Below are 23,292 nucleotides of genomic sequence, written 5' to 3' on the forward strand. Positions count from 1 at the left end.
AGTTGTTCCTCTGTCTGGTCGAAAGCCACACTGATATTCCCCTAGTATGCCTTCTGCACACTTCCATATCCTTTCGTGTAATATACTTGTGAAGATCTTATAAGCTGTGCTTAGAAGTGTTATGCCTCTATAGTTTTCACATGCTGTTCTGTTCCCTTTCTTATAGATGGGGATTATTATTCCAATTTTCCAATTATCTGGCATAGTTTCTGTTTCCCATATATATCATGTTATTGTGTGGAGTGCGGAATGCACGTTGCACTTGATCAATGTACCGACTTCGAGCAAATTCCGACGCACAAAAGGATTTCTCTTGTGGTGTGCTCGCCATGTTGCTACAAACAACAGCGCAGTTGTGCCAAAACTTTCAACCTCCCTCTATCCAATGACATACGCAATGTGTTTCTATCTCTTATATTTCGTCTGTAATAAACGGTTAGAATCTGTTCTTTCTTATTGACCCATACGATATAAATGGAAGCAAATGCTCGTATCCTCTCTCCCAAACATCGACGTGATAGTAATCTAGTGTTGCGAAAATTTATGGACATATTTGAATCACATATGTGCAGTGTTGTAAGAAAATTCTAAAACAGATAGATGGAAAAATGTACTGAGGCACCAGGACTCTATTGTTTTAAAAATTTAAAAAAAGGCGTACGGTTACCTATGGGTAATGGTTGCATAAATTCACGTTACTATTCGACACAAAGTTAACAGCATGAGAGCTTAGAAAGAAACAGGAAAACTTGTTAAGCGTGGCCTTAAATTACAGAAGTACTTTATGAGTTTCTGGAAGACTAAGTGACACATTGTATCAATGTGAAACAGGTTCCCCCGTAGCAAAGTGCCGAGTAATCTCACCTCGATGTCGAAGGGACGTTAAATCCTAATCTTTCCTAATCTTCTGAGTGACCTCATCCCAGACGTTTGTAACCAACGGGCCGCAACTGTTTATGGGCCTGTGATAGCACGAGCGGTTGACAGTTAAGTGGCGTATGTCAGCGTCCATTTCGAAACATAATAGGAGGGACACAAGTTAATTTTCTACACGTGTCGTACCCCAGCCATGAATTTGTTGAAGAACATTGTAATGGTTCCGCCTCGGCTGTTGCAAAGATAACACGTTATTTCGCTTCGGACGATTGGCCAGTTTCGATCTATTCTGAAGTGCTACACGTGCTAATCGTGCGAAACAAAGTAAATACGTATTGACCAGGTAACAGCCGTGGTGGAGCCATTACAACCCCTTCCAACCTTCTAAGATTTTAGAAACAATCAACAGAAAACGCTAAGGAAATGTGAGACAACTATAGCTTTAAAATTCGTCATCTCTTATTGTTAAAACAATTGGAACTCAGAAATTGGTAAGTTACTTTGTTTACAGTGTTTTTTAAAAGAAAAAAGCATAATGAAGAAATGTAAATTTCGTTTGGAGATTTTCGTTGCCAATATTTTAGAATTTTTTAAAATTCTAACCCAACAACAATGGCTCGAATCGCTTCGTTCAACATCTGTTAATAAGCCAACTTCAGAACAGACTATTAATAATTGGTTTGCATAATCTCACCACGGTCGCGCTTCCGTCGTTATGAATTTCGCGATGTCGGCCAAAATCGGTCGTCGTTCCAAAAAACATCGATGCACTGCGAAATATGATTGAAAACGGTCAGTATACAAATTATCATGAGACAGAGGCATCCATATGGATATAGAGTACTGCCGTGATAAAGCTACTTTCGCGATGGAATACATGCATTTTGACCGAAACCGAAAACTAGATTTTTATCGAGTGATGTAAGTAAAAGCTAAAAAAAAAAAAATAACAGAGAAAATGTGAAATCGATATACAACATAGTAACAGGAGACGGAACTTTTACATTTTTGTATGAACCGTAAACTAAGCACCGATCAACTGTTTGAGCGTTCCATGATGAAATGAAATCAACAAATGTGGTTCTTCGCGAAGCACTGCCAAGTAAATAATCACACGTTCCTTATGTTGCGTTAGACAAGTTGCGACCATTGGTTTGAACGTCGAGGAATAGTTAATGCTGAACGGTATAAAATAATTTGTTTGCCACAAGTCATTTACTAAATTAGGAAACACAACCGAAGACGTTGCAATCATTCTTCATCATGAGAATGCCAACAATGACACAGCATGTGAAGCAGTTGATTATTTGAACAAGAAAAACCTCGAATTAAGACTTAATTTTAGAGCCGTATTGAGTGTTAAAACTATCGTGATTGTTTCAGAAATATGAAAAGATTCTCAGAGACAGTTGCCAATCACAAATCATCGTTGATATACTTAAATTACGGTATTTAATACAGCAACACTTTTCGAAGCACAAACCTCATCTTCTGGCTGCAATAGGAATACAAAAACATTTAACAAAAGAACGAATAAATATTAAAGTTGTTCTTTACAGTCTTGGCATGTGCTGTGGTCATCTTGTTCATACGAAGTAGCTGTATTTCTATGAGATGTTCAGATACGTTCACTGCTGTGGCTTCTTGGGTCTTGTAAACTACTGATTATAACTTGCAAAGGACACTTAAAACGCGTCGTCATAATCAACGCTACTGTCGCAGTAAAGTCTGATGACGTGTTTTGAATGTCCTTTGCAAGTTTATAACTAATGCTTCAGAAGATCCAAGAAGCCACAGCAATGGACGTAACTGAACATACCACAAGGAGACATGTATTTCATATTAATAAAAATGACCACAGGACATACCAAAATTGTAAAGGACAACTTTAATATCTACTTGCTCTTTTGTTAAAAGTTTTTGTACTGTCATTGCAGCCTGAATATCAAGTTTTTGCCTCGAAACATCTTGCTTCATTAAGTTATTTAAGCAAGTCAGCAACTATTTACAACTGCCCGCATCTCGTGGTCGTGCGGTAGCGTTCTCACTTCCCACGCCCGGGTTCCCGGGTTCGATTCCCGGCGGAGTCAGGGATTTTCTCTGCCTCGTGATGGCTGGGTGTTGTGTGCTGTCCTTAGGTTAGTTAAGTTTAAGTAGTTCTAAGTTCTAGGGGACTGATGACCATAGATGTTAAGTCCCATAGTGCTCAGAGCCAGCCATTTACAACTGATACCTGTCTCTGAAAAACATTTTCATAATGTCTTGTTGCCGTATTCATCTGTTTGCCAACAATAAACTTCATTTTCATCACTTATGTGAAACAAAAATTGCGAGCACAACGATTTTCATCACATCGAGAAGCTGTTCAATACTTCTACACACATCAAAAAAGTTTTGCATCACCTCGGTTCCAAGAATTCCGGAACCTGTACAGAAAATTGGAATAGAGATCAACATAAACATCGTTTCCGCCCTTTTTATTGCTCATGGAAACCACACATTGTATGTTCTACCACCATAAACTGAGACCTTCAGAGTTGGTGGCCCAGACTGTTGTATACATCGGTAACTCTGATACCCAATAGCACATCCTCTTGCATTGATGCATACCTGTATTCGTCGTGGCATGCTATCTACAAGTTCATCAAGGCACTGTTGGTCAGGATGTCGCCCTCCTCAACGGCGATACGGCGTAGATCCCTCAGAGTGGTTTGTGGGTCACATCGTCCATAAACAGCCCTTTTCAATCTATCCCAGGTATGTTCGTTTTCGATAGGTTTCAAGTCTGGATTACATGTTGGCCAGTCTAGTCGAGCGATGTCGTTATCCTGAAGGAAGTCGTTCACAAGATGTGCACGATGCGAACGCGAATTGTCGTCCATGAAGACGAATGCCTCGCCAATATGCTGCCGATATGGTTTCGCTATCGATCGGAGGACGGTATTCACTTATCGTACAGCCGTTGCTGTGCCTTCCATGAATACCAGCGTCGTACGTCAGCGCCACGTAGTGCTACCCCAATACAGTAGGGAACCTCCACCTCGCTGCACTGGGCGAACAGTGTGTCTAGTGTCCAGCCTGACCGGGTTGCCTCCAAATACGTCTCCGACGATTGTCTGGTTAAAGGCATATGCGACACTCATCGGTGAAGAGAACATGATGCCAATTCTGAGCACTCCACTCGGCATGCTGTTGGGCCCATCTGTACCGCGCTGCATAGTGTCGTGGTTGCAAAGATAGACCTCGCCATGGACGTCGGGAGTGAAGTTGCGCATCATGCAGCCTTTTGCGCAAATTTTAAGTCGTAACACGATGTCCTGTGGCTTCACGATAAGCATTATTCAACATGGTGGCGTCGCTGTCAGGGCTCCTCTGAGCCATAATCCGTAGGTAGTGGTCATCCACTGCAGTATTATCCCTTGGGCGGTCTGTGCGAGGCATGTCATCCACAGTTCCTGTCTCTCTGTATGTCCTCCATGTCCGAACAACATCGCTTTGGTTCACTCCGATACGCCTGGACACTTCCCTTGTTGAGAGACCTTCCTGGCTAAAGTAACAATGCAGACGTGATCGAACCGCGGTATTGACATCGAGGCATGGTTGAACTACATACTACACGAACCGTGGAATTACTGGAACTTTTCGGCTGTCGAACCACCTCCGTCTAATAGGCGCTGCTCATGCATGGTTGTTTACATCTTTGGGCGGGTTTAGTGACATCTCTGAACAGTCAAAGGGACTGTGTCTGTGATACAATGCCCACAGTCAACGTCTATCCTCAGGAGTTCTGGGAACCGTGGTGATGCAAAACTTTTTTTGATGTGTATATATCCATGTTTTTGACATAGGCATACCGACATCAGATTGGAAAAAATATTTTCGGAATTGGGAACGCATGCAAAAATGGTTCAAATGGCTCTGAGCACTATGGGACTTAACATCTTAGGTCATCAGTCCCCTAGAACTTAGAACTACTTAAACCTAACTAACCTAAGAACATCACACACATCCATGCCCGAGGCAGGATTCGAACCTGCGACCGTAGCGGTCTTGCGGTTCCAGACTGCAGCGCCTTTAACCGCACGGCCACTTCGGCCGGCGAACGCATGCAAAGTGTATACATTTTGAAGGTGAGTATTTTGGGAAACAGTAAATTAGCTGAATTTTCTTTTCGTTTGACTGTTATTGTTACACTCAAAAATCTACCCGTGTAGTACAGGAACTACGGGCATGATTTTATCACAATTGCCATGACACAAACAGCCTCCTACAGCCCGCTGCTGACGCTGTTGATGCAGGTGGTGACCAACCATGCCACCTTGTTAGTGACAGCATCAGGAAGTGCTTTCGTCTTGGCCTATGCTGTCTGCACGTTACAGTCTGCACGTGTCATGCTCGAGGTCACTTCGCATTTCTCTCGTCATTAATCCAAGACAGTAAGAGCTAATGAATGGACTACATACAATGCCTCCTCATATCGTGTCGAACCTCCCTTTGCCCACCATAGTGCAGCAGCTCGACGTCTATGTGACATAGGCTCAAGTCGTTGGAAGCTCTCTACAGAAATATTGAGCCGTTCTACCTCTATAACCGTCCATAATCGCGAAAGTATTGCTGGTGCAGGATTTTGTGTACGAACTGACCTCTCGATTATGTCACATATATGTTCGATGGGATTCATGTCGGGCGATCTGGGTACCCAAATCCTTCTCTCGAGCTGTCCAGAATGTTCTTCAAACCAACCGCGAAAAGTTGTGGCCAGGTGACATGGCGCTCTGGCATCAGTAAAAATTCCATCGTTGTTTGGGAACATGAAGTACATGATTGGCTGCAAATGGTGTCCATGTAGCCGAATATAACCATTTCCAGGCAGTGATCGGCTCAATTGGACCAGAGGACCCAGTCCATTCCTTGTAAACACACCACACCATTATGGAGCCACCACAAACTTCAAAAGACCCTTGTTGACAACTTGGTTCAGTGGCTTCGTGGAGTCTGCGCCATAATCGAACCCTACCATCAGCTCTTACCAACTGAAATCAGGACACATCTGACCAGGCCACGGGTTTACAGAGGTCTAGGGTCCAACCGATATGGTCACGAGCCCGGGAGAGGATCTGCAGGCAGCGTCGTGCTGTTGACAAAAGTACACGCGTCGGTCGTCTGCTAGCACAATCCATTAACGCCAAATTTCGCCGCACTGCCCTAACGGATACGTTCGTCGTACGTCTAACATAACGCAGTGCTGCTTGTGTGTCAGTACTGACAACTCTACGCAAACGCCGCCGCTCTAGTTCGTTAAGTGAAGGCCGTCGGCCACTGCGTTATCCATTGTGACAGGTAATGCCTGAAATTTGGTATCCTTGGCACGTTCTTGACATTGTGGATATCGGAATATTGAATTTCCCTGCGATTTCCGAAATGGAATGTCCCATGCGTCTGGCTCCAACGACCATTCCGCTGTCCAAGTCTTAATTCCCCTCGTGCGGCCATAATCACGTCGGAAACCTTTTGACGTAAATTATCTGAGTACAAATGACAGCTATAAAGATGCACTGCCACATTATACCTTGTGTAGGAGATACTACCACCATCTGCATATGTCCATATCGCTATCCCATGACTTCTGCCAAATGGTTCAAATGGGTCTAAGCACTATGGGACTTAACATCTGAGGTCATCAGTCCCCTAGACCTAGAACTACTTAAACATAACTAACCTAAGGACATCACACACATCCATGACCGAGACAGAATTCGAACCTGCGACCGTAGCAGCAGCGCGGTTCCGGAGTGAAGCGCATAGAACCGATCGGCCACAACGGCCAGCTGACTCCTGTCACCTCAGTGTACGCGCCTGCATTAAGCTATCCTCCGATTCAATAACTGTTCTTAAAAAAAAGGTCATAATCGCACTTTGTTAATACCTGATGTTGATTTTCGATTATACTAGGTGTTTCACAATTCCTGTTGCAATCTTGGGGTTACGGAGGGTACTTGGTAAAGAAAGTTTTAGTAAGGAACTCATGTCCGGAAGTGTACCGTTTGGATATAAAATAAGTTTGAAGATCGGATCAGTTTCAAATCTACCGCTTCATGGCACGCTACAAAATGGCAGAGCTGCATAACGGCTGTATCGAGAACCTGATTTGGATCGCCTCAGTCAATCACATCCATCCAGAATGACAATTTCACTCTGCAGCGGAGTGTGCGCTGATATGAAACTTCCTGACAGATTAAAACTGTGTGCCGGACCGAGACTCGAACTCTCAGACCTTGGCCTTTCGCCGGCAAGTGCTCTACCAACCGAGCCACCCGAGCACGACTCACGCCCCGTCCTCATAGCTTCAAGTTTGGAAGGTAGGAGACGAGGTACTGGCAGAATTGAAGCTGTGAGGACGGGGCGTGAGTCGTGCTCGGGTAGCTCAGTTGGTAGAGCAATTGCCCGCGAAAGGCAAAGGTCCCGAGTTCGAGTCTCGGTCCGGCACACTGTTTTAATCTGCCAGGAAGTTTCAGTCACATCAATTTACGTCCGACTGCAACATCACTGCGAGAAACTGGTACGTTATCAACTAAGAGCGCCAACTCTGGTGCTCCAGAGACGCGCTCCGGGGTTTGTGGACCGTGTATGTGTGTAAACGTACGTCGCAGCTTCACGACGGGGGCCGTCATGTTAAGCAGCTCCTGCAGTGCACACAGGTCATAGCTCACTGTCTCCGCTGTATGCGTACAGTGAAGCAGAGATTTGAAAATGATCCGATCTTCAAACTTATTTTACATCCAAGCGGTACGTTTCCAGTCATGGGTTCCTTATGAAAACGTATCTACTAAATCGACCCCTAGAAACCTGCAACAGGAATTGTGAAACACTCTGTATATCCATCCTCCGAAAAACGAAGACGAATCCCCAGCTTCTTTCCGAACACCAGACAAAGGCTGAACTGTTCAAAAGGACCGACCACTTTCTGATGATCCACGGACCGTGTGCCTCCAGATTACATCGAGTCAGAAAGGAAGAAACAAATGAATGTATCTGCGTAGTAGATGGTCCTCCAGACAACTCGAAGTGATGACCTAATTCTGGGATTGTCGTTCACTCATTTCACGACATATGTACATGACTACAAACAGATTTCATAAACATCTTTCTATTCAGTGTCATGCACCTAATATGTTATAAATATTATACGTTAATGTTTTCATCAAAAATGCTTTCTTTTGAGCGTAATGCACCGAAAGCTTAACGCCGATGAGAGATAGGCAGGTGGGAAGGGTCGTTTGGCTGTAGGGCGCAGAAGGCATTTGTCTTAATTTTCGCTTTTCTCCCTCTTCTCTAATGAAAAAATTGAATGTTATAGACATCTCTTGTAGTAAATTTAATGATCTGAGTACATCCAAATCACAAAGCAGTCACAACAGTTCTATTGAAACGTTGATATCTGTGATATCTCTAATAATATGGAAGTTGGCTTTTGAATGCAAGGAAGTCAGTTGGGAATTGTATTAGGCCGTAGAACTGCATTCTAGTTACCGGCCATGAACGCTACACAGCGATAATCAATCTAATATTAAGTTACGAGGCCAGTTGATAGCCAGCGGACGATGTGAAAAGGGTAGCTCAAGTTTCACGAGCGAAGAGCCAGTTACGTTCGGTAGTTGTAAGAACAGTTATCAAATGTCGTTTTAACTTGGGCGGCCTGCGGTCGCATTAGATACTTTTATAACAGTCGGGACTCTGAAAATATTCGTGTGATGTGGGACTTCGTCATAATTCAGCAGTTGGGACGTGTTGTAGAGTTGAGCTCAATGAAAAGTTAGTATTGTGGAATGTGATACATTTTGATTTGAATGCCTCATTTCAAGCTTCACTGTGGGATTTATTTTATTATTTAAATAATTTATGTAGGACCACCATCTTTAATTATTTCAGAGAGCTACTGAATGAATAAACCAATTATTTTTACATAGTATCTTCTAGCTCGACTGCATCATTTAATTGTGACATCACATGATATTTATTTTATTTAACGCAAACAGTTGCAAAAAAAAATGGCTCAAATGGCTCTGAGCACTATGGGACTTAACATCTGTGGTCATCAGTCCCCTAGAACTTAGAACTACTGAAACCTAACTAACCTAAGGACATCACACACATCCATGCCCGAGGCAGGATTCGAACCTGCGACCGTAGCAGTCGCTCGGTTCCGGACTGAGCGCCTGAACCGCTAGACCACCGCGGCCGGCCGCAAACAGTTGCACTTCATGTTATTTATTATTCACACTGATTAGCCAATGCCTGGTAAATTAGGCTGCAAGGTCACTATCAACCGACGTATGTTGCGTAGTCAAGTTACTGCAGGGCGTTAAAGCCGACGTGTGTGGCTCAACCTCTACGACAACAGTGAGCCAAATACTCGTATCTAATCTGAGGCACACATTGCCCAATATCGGTCTTCATCATCTCCTTTCCCTGTACCTCGGAAATGGTTTGTCTCGTCCGGGATAATCAATTCCGATCTTAACTTTTCTCATTCATTACACTATTTTCACCGGTACGTAGCAATGTTCAACAAAGATCCATTGTCAACACCTCTCTGAGTTTGTACGAAGTCGTGTAACAGGGCTACGAGAAGCTGGATGTTCCTTCTGCAATATTGCAGAACGACTTCGCAGGAATGTAGCCACTGTACATTGCTGCCAGCAGTGCTGTTCACGAGAACATACGGTCGTAAGCAAGAAGACCACGTTTCGGACAGCCAGATGGCACCACCAAAAGGGAAAGCCATCGTGTTCGGCATAAGGCTCTGACGCATCGTACTGTAACTGCAGCAGCAATCTGAGCGGCAGCTGGCACCACGGTGACTCAAAAAACTGTTAGGGTGCGTTCCACTGTTCTCAAAGCACCGCCATTTGCGACTTCAGTGGTGTCAAGCGAGAGCTCATTGGAGGGCAGGATGGAGGTCTGCTGTGTTTTCTGGTGAAAGTTCGTTCTGCCTCGGTGCCAGCGATGGCCGTGTGTTGGTTATAAGGAGGCCAGTTCAGAGTCTGCAAGCAACCTGTCTTCGTGCTAGACACTGGACATACACCTGGAGTCTGGGTGAGATTTCGTATAACAGCAGGAGCACTCTTGTAGCTACCCCACGTACACTGACTACAAATCTCTACGTCAGTCTGGTGATTCGGCCTATTGTGCCCCCATTCATGAACAGCATGCCAGAGAGGATAACGAACGCCCATCTACCGCTGTTGTAATCCAGCATGCTGTCCAGGGTGTCAACATTTTTCCTTGGCCTGCTAGATCGCCAGATCTGTCTCCACTCGAACACATATGAGGCATCATCGGACGACACGTCCAGCGACATCCACAAACAGTATTAAACGTCCCTGTATTGACCGACCAAGTGCAACTGGCATGGAATTCCATCGCTCAAACTGACATCCGTCATCTCTACAACATAATGCATGGGGGTTTACATGATTGCGGTCAACATTCTGGCCGTTACACCAGTTATCAATGTATCAGCATTTCACATGTGCAATGACTTATCTCGCGCTTACAGTAATCTGCGAACTTGCAATGGTAATCATGTTACCTAGACAAATGTATTCCTGAAATTTCATTACTCTAAATTAATTATTTTTTGGTGTTGCTACTTTTCTCTGTCGGTGTGTGGACTTAATATAATAGAATATTTAACAACAATGTAATATTCGTTGTTAATCGCGATGATGGCTACTATGCAATGACATTACCGGACTTATGGTTTATTGCAAATCATAAACTTGTTTATCAGTCAGTAAGTGTAAGCATAAGAAGATGGAATGAATGGTTTAATTGTAAATATGTTTATGGCAGTTTTTATACGATGTTTTGCACTCTGTTGATTGACTTGATGCTCTTGCATTTACCTGGGCTAATTTCGTGTTATTAAAGTGTGTAGTACGTCTGCCGTCAGCTGGACGTATACTTTAGGGTCCAGCTACCTGCGGTCCACTGTGGCCGTCCTGTGGCCGCCTGTAATCGCCCTGCCGGTAAAACCCCTCGCTCGCGATAATCTACTCATTGTCCGTAGGCCCTCCCCATACCTGCTTAGCGGAAGCCATTTCCAACCTTCTAGCTATCTGTTGGTATTTAGTCAGATTTAAAACCCTCTAAACTTTCTGGCAAACAATCTAAACAAGAACCCTAAAAAGTTTTGGTCATATGTAAAATCGGTAAGCGGATCTAAATCCCCTATTCAGTCACTCGTTGACCACGATGGCACCGAAACAGAGGACGACCGAAGAAAGGCAGAAATACTGAATTCAGTGTTCCGAAACTGTTTCACTGCGGAAAATCGTAACACGGTCCCTGACTTCAGCCGTCGCACGGACGCCAAAATGGAAAATATTGAAATAAACGATATCGGAATTGATAAACAACTGCTATCACTTAGTAGCGGAAAAGCATCCGGACCAGACGAGATACCCTTAAGATTCTACAGTGATTATGCTAAAGAACTTGCCCCCTTTCTATCAACAATTTATCGTAGATCGCTGGAAGAACGTAAAGTACCTAGCGACTGGAAGAAAGCGCAGGTCGTTCCCATTTTCAAGAAGGGTCATAAATCAGATGCGAATAATTATAGGCCTATTTCGCTTATGTCAATCTGTTGTAGAATAATGGAACATGTTTTGTGTTCTCGTATTATGACGTTCTTAGATAATACGAATCTCCTTCATCATAACCAACATGGATTCCGCAAACAGAGATCATGTGAAACTCAGCTCGCCCTATTTGCCCAAGAAATTCACAGTGCCGTAGACACTGGCGAGCAGATTGATGCCGTATTCCTGGACTTCAGGAAGGCATTTGATACGGTTCCGCACTTACGTTTAGTGAAAAAAATACGAGCTTACGGAATATCGGACCAGGTTTGTGATTGGATTCAGGATTTCCTAGAAGAAAGAACACAACATGTCATTCTTAACGGTTCAAAATCTGCAGATGTAGAGGTAATTTCGGGAGTACCGCAGGGAAGCGTGATAGGACCTTTATTGTTTACAATATACATAAATGACTTAGTTGACAACATCGGTAGCTCCGTGAGGCTATTTGCAGATGACGCGGTTGTCTACAAGAAAGTAGCAACATCAGAAGACTCGTACGTACTCCAGGAGGACCTGCAGAGGATTAATGCATGGTGCGACAGCTGGCAGCTTTCCCTAAACGTAGATAAATGTAATATAATGCGCATACATAGGGGCAGAAATCCATTCCAGTACGATTATGCCATAGGTGGTAAATCATTGGAAGCGGTAACGACCGTAAAATACTTAGGAGTTACTATCCGGAGCGATCTGAAGTGGAATGATCACATAAAACAAATAGTGGGAAAAGCAGGCGCCAGGTTGAGATTCATAGGAAGAATTCTAAGAAAATGTGACTCATCGACGAAAGAAGTAGCTTACAAAACGCTTGTTCGTCCGATTCTTGAGTATTGCTCATCAGTATGGGACCCTTACCAGGTTGGATTAATAGAAGAGATAGACATGATCCAGCGAAAAGCAGCGCGATTCGTCATGGGGACATTTAGTCAGCGCGAGAGCGTTACGGAGATGCTGAACAAGCTCCAGTGGCGGACACTTCAAGAAAGGCGTTACGCAATACGGAGAGGTTTATTATCGAAATTACGAGAGAGCACATTCCGGGAAGAGATGGGCAACATATTACTACCGCCCACATATATCTCGCGTAATGATCACAACGAAAAGATCCGAGAAATTAGAGCAAATACGGAGACTTACAAGCAGTCGTTCTTCCCACGCACAATTCGTGAATGGAACAGGGAAGGGGGGATCAGATAGTGGTACAATAAGTACCCTCCGCCACACACCGTAAGGTGGCTCGCGGAGTATAGATGTAGATGTAGATTCTCCCAAGACTCGTTAAGCAACAGTCTTCTATTGTAAGCGAGTTCTCGACAACTCAACAGACATTAACTACCTGTTGTTTTCGGTCCCACCAAGGGTTTTTCGCTAGACTCTTTAAGTTAAAAGATACATTTGCGCCAGTATCTCTCCCCTAGGTTCCCAATTTCACAGAAATTCTCCCGACTACCTTGGAGGTTCTACGGAGATATGATTTAGCCATAGCTGTGGATTGTCAGGAGGCAAGTTGCTCGCGGAAGTGAAGCTGTGAAAGCGAGTCGTGAGTCAATATTGGATAGCTCACAATCAGTCGGTAAGAGCACTGACCGCAAGAGGCAGTGTTCCTGATTTGATTCCCGGACAGGTTGGGTTGTTTATTTAAAACATCCAGCGGCTAAGCAGTTACCGTTCACCGCAGCGGTTGCAGCACTTCTTCTGACTGCTCTGCCTTTAGACTGTCTCGCTGATTATTGGTTTAGCGCTCAACGGTTTAATGCTCGTCTCGTTTTTATTTCCCATCAAGAAGAAAAACATTATCTTTCACATTATCAAAAATGGTTCAAATGGATCTAAGCACTATGGGACTTAACATCTGAGGTCATTAGTCCCGTAGAACTTAGAACCAATTAAACCTAACTAACCTAAGGACATCACCACATCCATGCCCGAGGCAGGATTCGAACCTGCGATCGTAGCGGTCGTGCGGTTCCAGACTGTAGCGCCTAGAACCGCTCGGCCTCTCCGGCCGGCTCACATTATCAGATACCTGATAATTACATATGGATGTCGCTAGACATTGTAAATTTGTACACAAACATTTCTCTAAATGGAGCCATTTCTCTTGTAAGACTGAATTTTATTAAATACAGACGCATGTCTATAGGTGAGATTGACGATTTTTTAAAATTGTTAGAACTAGTTCTGTCATATAATTACTGCTCCTTTAAAGGGGGGTTTCTCAAGCAGCATGATGGATTAGCAATGGGCGTTATCTGTCAGGATCACAAAGCTAATATTTTTATCAATCAATTGGAAGAATTTTTTTTTACACAGCAGCAGGAGATAAGTGGTTTAATTATGTACTATTATCGATATATTGATGATACGCTGTTATTACTTAATGAGGAGTTAAATAGAATTTTTGAGGTGTTCAACACTCTACATCCCAATACACAGTTTCCATATAAAAGTAAAGTAAACAAGAATATTAATTTTTTGGATATTATGTTGATGAATAAAAATGGAAATCACAATAGGAAGCTAACAGATACAGACGCGATTATCCCATGTCATTCCGCTCATCGTGACAGATATAAAACTTCTTTTTCTTACAGTTCAGTCAGTAGACTGACAAAGATTCCATTAGAAGTTGATGAAAGAGAATGGGAAAAACATGTTTTAAAGGATGTATTGTTCAATAATGGGATTCAGCCTGAATTAATTGACCAATTGTATTCAAAGAAGATCAACAAGAGTTCTGATTTACTACACGAGATTTTTTTAGAGCGATGTAGAAAGAGACAAAACATTTTTACCAGTTTGAGGCACATTGGCCCACTGTCTAATGATATGGAACATACTTTACGTAAAGTTAATGTTAATGTAGCATCCAGAAGTCACAACACGTTATCATAGTTGCTAACACTTCCAGTAGAACAGTTCGATCCGTTACAGAAATCAGGCTATGCAAAGTAACCTGAGCTGATAGTGAATCCATTTACATAGGCCAAACTGATAGAAATTTCAGAGAAAGATGTAGAGAACATACTTCCCTGCGTACTATTAAATACTCGACGTTCAAAGAACATTTAAAAACAACGAAACATACTGTCGTATGTACGAGAATCTAAAAATTTTACGCTTCATAAATAAAGGAGGTATAATGGACTTCATAGAAGATCTGCAAAGTTACATCCATTCCCATACAGAACCTAATCGTTTGCTGAGCGAACAAACTGAGTCGAAGAACAAACTATTCTTTGACTGTTTTGGTAATTTATTATGCACATTGACCATAGTTTGTGCCATGAATGTTAGAATTACTTTGACGTTGTAAACAGTACATATGGTTATTAAAACTGTACAGACAGTCTATAATCTCGATGTACTAACCTTCATGGTTATCATGTAAACCATTACGAATTTCCACTTACTACTTTCTATCAATTGTTTGACTATAACCCGTTATTTAGTTTCATTCTCTTATCGAAATATTTCAGTTAGGATATTCCTTGTACGTGGTTTTGTTTTCGATTTCTGATATCGGCTGTGAGATACTCTTACACTGTCAGTTTTGATGTCGACCGACTTCTTTGAGTATTCGCTAACACAGATCTTTGGATGTTCTATTTTGAATGTTTCTCTAGTCAGTCAACAGATGCTGCTGGAGAGAGGACATCACAGTTACAGGTACTTCTAGCATTCATTTAATGGTTGTTATTTGTGTTGTACCTTCTGGAATTCATCGTTTTTATGTCGTTCTGTAGATAGTCTACGTAAACCAGTTATGTCGGCCACCGATGCATCGTATATGTGGATCTTGACATCCACTTCAGCATCAACTAAGGTGAGTCCCTTAGTGTTCTCGGTGTTTTTGTGCGCATTTGGCATATGACTGAGGATGGATTTTCTGTATTGACGTAGCTTTCTTGAGAAAGCGTTGCAATTGTTCGGTTCTTTGCTTGTTCAAATATAAGAGTTACATCATTTGCAATTGTAGGTTGTCGGATGTCTATTGCAACCTTGGGCTGAAGGTCCCAGATTATCCTGGTTCGACTAAAACGAATATCTTCGTTCGCAAGACCTTCCAGGACGCGTGGCTCAGTTGCGGAAAAATATTGTGCAGGGGAATGTACCTGTGAGCCCAGACGGACAAATGGAAATATGTACAGATTAAGATTGTAGCCGCGTGTTGATGCAACAAAACAGACTGCGGATACTAACCGCGACGTTAAGTGAAGCACACTCTTTCCTCCCATCTCCTGGAAAAGTTACGTAGTGACACCGTAGCTGCTGACGAGAGCAGGAGCTGAGCTTTAATAAACATTGCGAATTTCAGTTTCTTTGCGCTTAGTATTCACGGATCTCGACTACATATTGTGAACCAAACTTCGCGTACTCTGATGCCGCAGCGCGATTCCTTGAATACTAACAATACAGGGTGATTCATAAAGAAACAGCCAATTTCAATTGTTTTGTACAAACTGTGAAAGTCAGAGCCGCTTTGTGCTTATCACTGCATAGGGGAAGGTTCAAAGTTCTAAGTTCGCACTGACACTACACTTAACATGAGTACCATGCATGCGTTGCTAGTAAAACATCGAAACGGTATTCCATTTCATCCCACACACGAATCCACATGTCGCTGTTTATTGAATCGATAGCTTCGGCAATTCGATTTCTCAGCTCTTGAAGAGTAGCTGCCACAGATAGGGCAAAGACTCCGTCTTTCATGAACACTCACAGAAAAAATTCGTAAAGTGTGAGGTCTGATGACATGGGAGGTCAACAGCAATGAACAAGAACTTACTGTCCACCCCTTCCAACCAAGATTATGGGATGGTGTTGTTAAGATAACGTCGCACCTCAATCTGAAAGTGAAGCGCGGGGCCGTCACGCATAAAAATGAAATCATTGGAACCTTTGTGAAGTTGAGGAAACAACAAATTTTGCAGCGTTTCGAGGTATGACAGTCCTGTCACAGTTTCCTCCGCAAAAAATAAATGTTCATAAACTTTATGAGTCTCTTTCACGTTCAACGACGACGCCACGATTTTGAAAAGCCCGAATTCTTATATTGTGGCGGTTTAGTCTACCGGACAGATGAAACGTCGATTCGTCCGAGAAGGTGAGTCATTCAGAAAAAAAATGTACTCTACGATATTCTGGAGAACTGAAATCCAAGACTCGTAACATCTGTTATAATTGCCGGAAGCAATTGCTGCAGTAACTGCAACTTGCAGCGGCCTTTTGAGTAGGGAGGCCTTGCATCCAGCTGCAGAGGACTGAAGCGATTCGCTTTATACTAGACCTCATATGTCCTGCCACACGAGAGCTTCGACTTCGGATCACTGAGCCGCAGTGTAGCTTGTGGAGTGAATCGCTCGCTCCTCGCTTTACACGGAACCTTATGGACGCTTTCACACAGGATAGAGGAGCCTCTAGTCGCCCTCAGCGCGCAGTTTCGGTACACATTGTTAACTCAGCCAGATGCTGAGTACCTATATAGGCTTACAAAAACATATTAATGACAATCATCATTAGGAAATGATATACAAAAGAAGTGGAAGAATTTAAGATCATCATATTTGAGGGACATTATAAGATTTACAGAAGTAAAGAGTGGTTCGCAGCAACTGAAGAAACTGAATATATTTTTTTTCTGACCTATCATTTTTATCAACTGTTATTCAACACAAAATGTAAGTAAACATCTTATACGGTACTCGTGTATTATCTTATTCTGTATGATTGAACGCACTGAAATTACTTTCTTTCTTTTTTCTTTTGATTCTTTCCAGAACATACTATAACGTATGCGAAGAAGATGCCATGATTAGAAACGAAGCTGAAGGGGATACCAATGAATTGGCAGTATTTGTGAGAGAGAACGGGTCCCTTCAAAAACAAGAATTAACAATTTGATGTTCGCATAGATGCTTTTTACCCACCCCAACTGTTTTCCCCAAACGCCTTTGAAATGAATCACCCAACAGCCCCCCCCCCCCCCCCCCCCCACCAACCCCAGTCGTGGTAAACAGCAGTTACACACAACATTCCTCTCGGTCCATTCCGGAAATAGAAAACCAATGTGATGATACACCAGTTCTGAGTATCTGAAAAAAACTTTTTGCTTCGTTAATACATACAATACTTCAGCTGTCTTACAATTCGGAAAAGCTTCCACGACATTAGAGTTTATTATGCTGACCGGCATTTGTATCTATAACAAATAACTTGCCGGCCACTGTGGCCGAGCGGTTCTAGGAGCTTCAGTCTGGAACCGCGCGAACGCTACGGTCGCAACTTCGAATCCTGCCTCGGGCATGGGTGTGTGTGATGTCCTTAGGTTAGTTAGGTTTAAGCAGTTCTAACTCTAGGGGACTGATGATCTCAGATGTTAAGTCCCATAGTGCTAAGGGCCATTTGAATCATTTGAACAAGTAACTTGTTACAATTCTAATAACATGTACTATGTTTCTGCAACAAACAAGTTTGTTTTGCATCCATCTCGGAGTAAATTCTAAGTTCTAGTTCTAGGGGACTGATGACCACAGCAGTTAAGTCCCGTAGTGCTCAGAGCTATTTGAACCATTTTTTTTGTTACTAAATACAGAATATAGCGTAAAAGACGTAGTCCTGGAGAGATTAGAAACAGTGACATTACGATTATCAGACTTTTACACTAGCTATTCAACTACCTGCAAATTTTTTAAATATATTTTTCGGGTGCGGACATTCTTGTTATTAATCAAAAATACAGAAAACGTAACACAACGCACTGAAGAAGGAAAACACGTGTTTTTATTGCGGACGTAAAAATAAATTCTGAACATGCAATCAAGTTTTCGTAGTTTTATGATTATGTACATAATGTTGTTGTTGTTGTGGTCTTCAGACCTGAGACTGGTTTGATGCAGCTCTCCATGCTACTCTATCCTGTGCAAGCTTTCTCATCTCCCAGTACCTACTGCAACCTACATCCTTCTGAATCTGCTTAGTGTATTCATCTCTTGGTCTCCCCCTACGATTTTTACCCTCCACGCTGCCCTCCATTACTAAATTGGTGATCCCTTGATGCCTCAGAACATGTCCTACCAACCGATCCCTTCTTCTGGTCAAGTTGTGCCACAAACTTCTCTTCTCCCCAATCCTATTCAATACTTCCTCATTAGTTATGTGATCTACCCATCTAATCTTCAGCATTCTTCTGTAGCACCACATTTCGAAAGCTTCTATTCTCTTCTTGTCCAAACTATTTATCGTCCATGTTTCACTTCCACACATGGCTACACTCCATACGAATACTTTCAGAAATGACTTCCTGACACTTAAATCAATACTGGGTGTTAACAAATTTCTCTTCTTCAGAAACGCTTTCCTTGCCATTGCCAGCCTACATTTTATATCCTCTCTACTTCGACCATCATCAGTTATTTTGCTCCCCAAATAGCAAAACTCCTTTACTACTTTAAGTGCCTCATTTCCTAATCTAATTCCCTCAGCATCACCCGACTTAATTAGACTACATTCCATTATCCTTGTTTTGCTTTTGTTGATGTTCATCTTATATCCTCCTTTCAAGACACTGTCCATTCCATTCAACTGCTCTTCCAAGTCCTTTGCTGTCTCTGACAGAATTACAATGTCATCGGCGAACCTCAAAGTTTTTATTTCTTCTCCATGAATTTTAATACCTACTCCGAATTTTTCTTTTGTTTCCTTTACTGCTTGCTCAATATACAGATTGAACAACATCGGGGAGAGGCTACAACCCTGTCTTACTCCCTTCCCAACCACTGCTTCCCTTTCATGTCCCTCGACTCTTGTAACTGCCATCTGGTTTCTGTACAAATTGTAAATAGCCTTTCGCTCCCTGTATTTTACCCCTGCCACCTTTAGAATTTGAAAGAGAGTATTCCAGTCAACATTGTCAAAAGCTTTCTCTAAGTCTACAAATGCTAGAAACGTAGGTTTGCCTTTCCTTAATCTTTCTTCTAAGATAAGTCGTAAGGTCAGTATTGCCTCACGTGTTCCAGTGTTTCTACGGAATCCAAACTGATCTTCCCCGAGGTTGGCTTCTACTAGTTTTTCCATTCGTCTGTAAAGAATTCGTGTTAGTATTTTGCAGCTGTGACTTATTAAGCTGATAGTTCGGTAATTTTCACATCTGTCAACACCTGCTTTCTTTGGGATTGGAATTATTATATTCTTCTTGAAGTCTGAGGGTATTTCGCCTGTTTCATACATCTTGCTCACCAGATGGTAGAGTTTTGTCAGGACTGGCTCTCCCACGGCCGTCAGTAGTTCCAATGGAATATTGTCTACTCCGGGGGCCTTGTTTCGACTCAGGTCTTTCAGTGCTCTGTCAAACTCTTCACGCAGTATCGTATCTCCCATTTCATCTTCATCTACATCCTCTTCCATTTCCATAATATTGTCCTCAAGTACATCGCCCTTGTATAGACCCTCTGTATACTCCTTCCACCTTTCTGCTTTCCCTTCTTTACTTAGAACTGGGTTTCCATCTGAGCTCTTGATATTCATACAAGTCGTTCTCTTATCTCCGAAGGTCTCTTTAACTTACCCCTAGTGAGATAGGCCTCTACATCCTTACATTTGTCCTCTAGCCATCCCTGCTTAGCCATTTTGCACTTCTTGTCGATCTCATTTTTGAGACGTTTGTATTCCTTTTTGCCTGTTTCACTTACTGCATTTTTATATTTTCTCCTTTCATCAATTAAATTCAATATTTCTTCTGTTACCCAAGGATTTCTACTAGCCCTCGTCTTTATACCTACTTGATCCTCTGCTGCCTTCACTACTTCATCCCTCAAAGCTACCCATTCTTCTTCTACTGTATTTATTTCCCCCATTCCTGTCAATTGCTCCCTTATGCTCTCCCTGAATCTCTCTACAACCTCTGGTTCTTTTAGTTTATCCAGGTCCCATCTCCTTAAATTCCCACCTTTCTGCAGTTTCTTCAGTTTTAATCTACAGGTCATAACCAATAGATTGTGGTCAGAGTCCACATCTGCCCCTGGAAATGTCTTACAATTTAAAACCTGGTTCCTAAATCTCTGTCTTACCATTATATAATCTATCTGATACCTTTTAGTATCTCCAGGGTTCTTCCATGTATACAACCTTCTTTCATGGTTCTTAAACCAAGTGTTAGTTATGATTATGTTGTGCTCTGTGCAAAATTCTACCAGGCGGCTTCCTCTTTCATTTCTGTCCCCCAATCCATATTCACCGACTATGTTTCCTTCTCTCCCTTTTCCTACACTCGAATTCCAGTCACCCATGACTATTAAATTTTCGTCTCCCTTCACAATCTGAATAATTTCTTTTATTTCATCATACATTTCTTCAATTTCTTCGTCATCTGCAGAGCTAGTTGGCATATAAACTTGTACTACTGTAGTAGGTGTGGGCTTCGTATCTATCTTGGCCACAATAATGCGTTCACTATGCTGTTTGTAGTAGCTTACCCGCATTCCTATTTTCCTATTCATTATTAAACCTACTCCTGCATTACCCCTATTTGATTGTGTGTTTATAACCCTGTAGTCACCTGACCAGAAGTCTTGTTCCTCCTGCCACCGAACTTCACTAATTCCCACTATATCTAACTTCAACCTATCCATTTCCCTTTTTAAATTTTCTAACCTACCTGCCCGATTAAGGGATCTGACATTCCACGCTCCGATTCGTAGAACGCCAGTTTTCTTTCTCCTGATAACGACATCCTCTTGAGTAGTCCCCGCCCGGAGATCCGAATGGGGGACTATTTTACCTCCGGAATATTTTACCCAAGAGGACGCCATCATCATTTAATCATACAGTGAAGCTGCATGCCCTCGGGAAAAATTACGGCTGTAGTTTCCCCTTGCTTTCAGCCGTTCGCAGTACCAGCACAGCAAGGCCGTTTTGGTTATTGTTACAAGGCCAGATCAGTCAATCATCCAGACTGTTGCCCTTGCAACTACTGAAAAGGCTCCTGCCCCTCTTCAGGAACCACACGTTTGTCTGGCCTCTCAACAGATACCCCTCCGTTGTGGTTGCACCTACGGTACGGCTATCTGTATCGCTGAGGCACGCAAGCCTCCCCACCAACGGCAAGGTCCATGGTTCATGGGGGGGATGTACATAATATACACTAAAATATCAATCAGAAAATTGCGTTACATAATCAGGTTTCTAATTCTTTTTTCACTTTTCATTTTTATAAACAAAAATGTTTAAAGTACAGCGTGATCGTAGAAAGTGTCCTGTAATGGAGATCAGTCTGTTACCATATCATTTATTCGAAATCCATATTCGAAGGCAGGAAGAGTTTGCATCGACGATGATGTCCTTAGAGTGAAGTGAAAGCTCGGCTTTGGGAAATGCGGGTAAGGAAATCGGCCGCGTCCTTCAAAGGAACCTTTCCGGCATTCATCTTAAGCCATTTAAGGAAACCGCGGAAAAATCAAAACTTGAATCGCTGAACAGGGACTTCGCCTTCCCTCAGAGACAAAGTCCAGGGTCTTGCCATAGCGCCAGCTCGCTCGGAGTACTTATTTACATTCGGTTTAATGCTCATATAAAAATAAGAAACCAGCAAACAGTCACAATCAATAATGTTGTTATCCATCAGGCATCTCGGAGAATTTGACGGTTCATAAATTTTTGTGCCTGCAGTCGAGTTTCCATTTTCTCCGTAGTCGATGTTTCGACACTTCCCTAGCTGTCATCGTCAGTTGTCGAGTGCAGATTTGTTGCTCAACCAAGCTGCTTGAACGCAGCGCAGATAACGGGCAACAAATTTGCGCTCGACACTTCGAAGGTACAGAATTTTTGCTGAATTCAATTGGGAATTCTTCGAGTAAGAATCCTGTATCCTCGTCGACTATAAATGAGCAAGCGGGTCTGTGATTAATTTTATTCTACTGTTTATGATGTTTAACCCCAGGTTACTAAACCCTCGTAAAATTTACAGTTGCAGCTGGTGCCAATTCGCAGTTCCAGCCAATCTGGTATTTATAGTATAGGGCGTACAACAGGACATTCTGAACTTATTTTGTGGGTGACATACCACTAGAGACATTATAATTGTAACTAATGGTTTAGTAACAATGTAATATTTTTCTCCCGTTAGTGTGCTAGGATTAAATAATATGCATGCGTGTTGTTTCGGTAGGTAGGATACATATTCTGTGTTAATGCAAATATTTATTTTTTTATTGTAATATTTATGTGACGTACTCGGGCAGCGTGCGGCGGTGGCAGTTCGTCAGCAGACTTCCTTAATACCCTACGCCAAGTGTAGCATGGAGCTAGCTAATGAAGCTACCAACACCGATCGGACTTCTGAGGAGCGGCCTAGTACTCTTGCTCGAGAAGATTCACCCGTGAAGATACAAAATATTAATGGATAATATCGACATGGACAAATTTTGTATGATTTGTATTAATGTGAGTGACAGCTCGACAGCAAATCCAAAAAAATTTATAAACCGTTTATAATCAGACGCGTAATCAATGGAAGGGTCGGCATGGGAGGGAGGGGGGGGGGGGCATGGGGTCATGACGCCACTCCCACCCCTCAAAGAGAAAGATAGCAAACGCAGCCCCCTGCCCCGCACCCAGGAGGCAAGAGGGGTATCAGCTTAGAAATCTTAAGTAGGTACGCCCGTTTTCATTAAGCATTCGGGTTCTCCGGGAAAAAATACGCAACTTCTGTATTTAACACTTTTTCCATTGCGTGAGGGATGGCATTGCAATCAACAAAAATCAAAATAGG

General features: G+C 42.5%; 1 protein-coding gene and 1 non-coding gene across 2 annotated transcripts in view; one reads left to right on the top strand and one right to left on the bottom strand.

Annotated features, from left to right (window-relative positions):
* Positions 1 to 23,292, bottom strand: part of LOC124776579 — a 349,622-nt gene that overhangs the window by 107,283 nt on the left and 219,047 nt on the right. The window lies entirely within an intron of this gene.
* On the top strand, positions 7,289 to 7,363 carry Trnas-cga. Its single transcript has one exon. It is a non-coding gene; the product is annotated as a tRNA-Ser (tRNA).

Source organism: Schistocerca piceifrons, chromosome 2 (genome assembly GCF_021461385.2).
Source record: "Schistocerca piceifrons isolate TAMUIC-IGC-003096 chromosome 2, iqSchPice1.1, whole genome shotgun sequence".
Lineage (NCBI taxonomy): Eukaryota > Metazoa > Arthropoda > Insecta > Orthoptera > Acrididae > Schistocerca > Schistocerca piceifrons.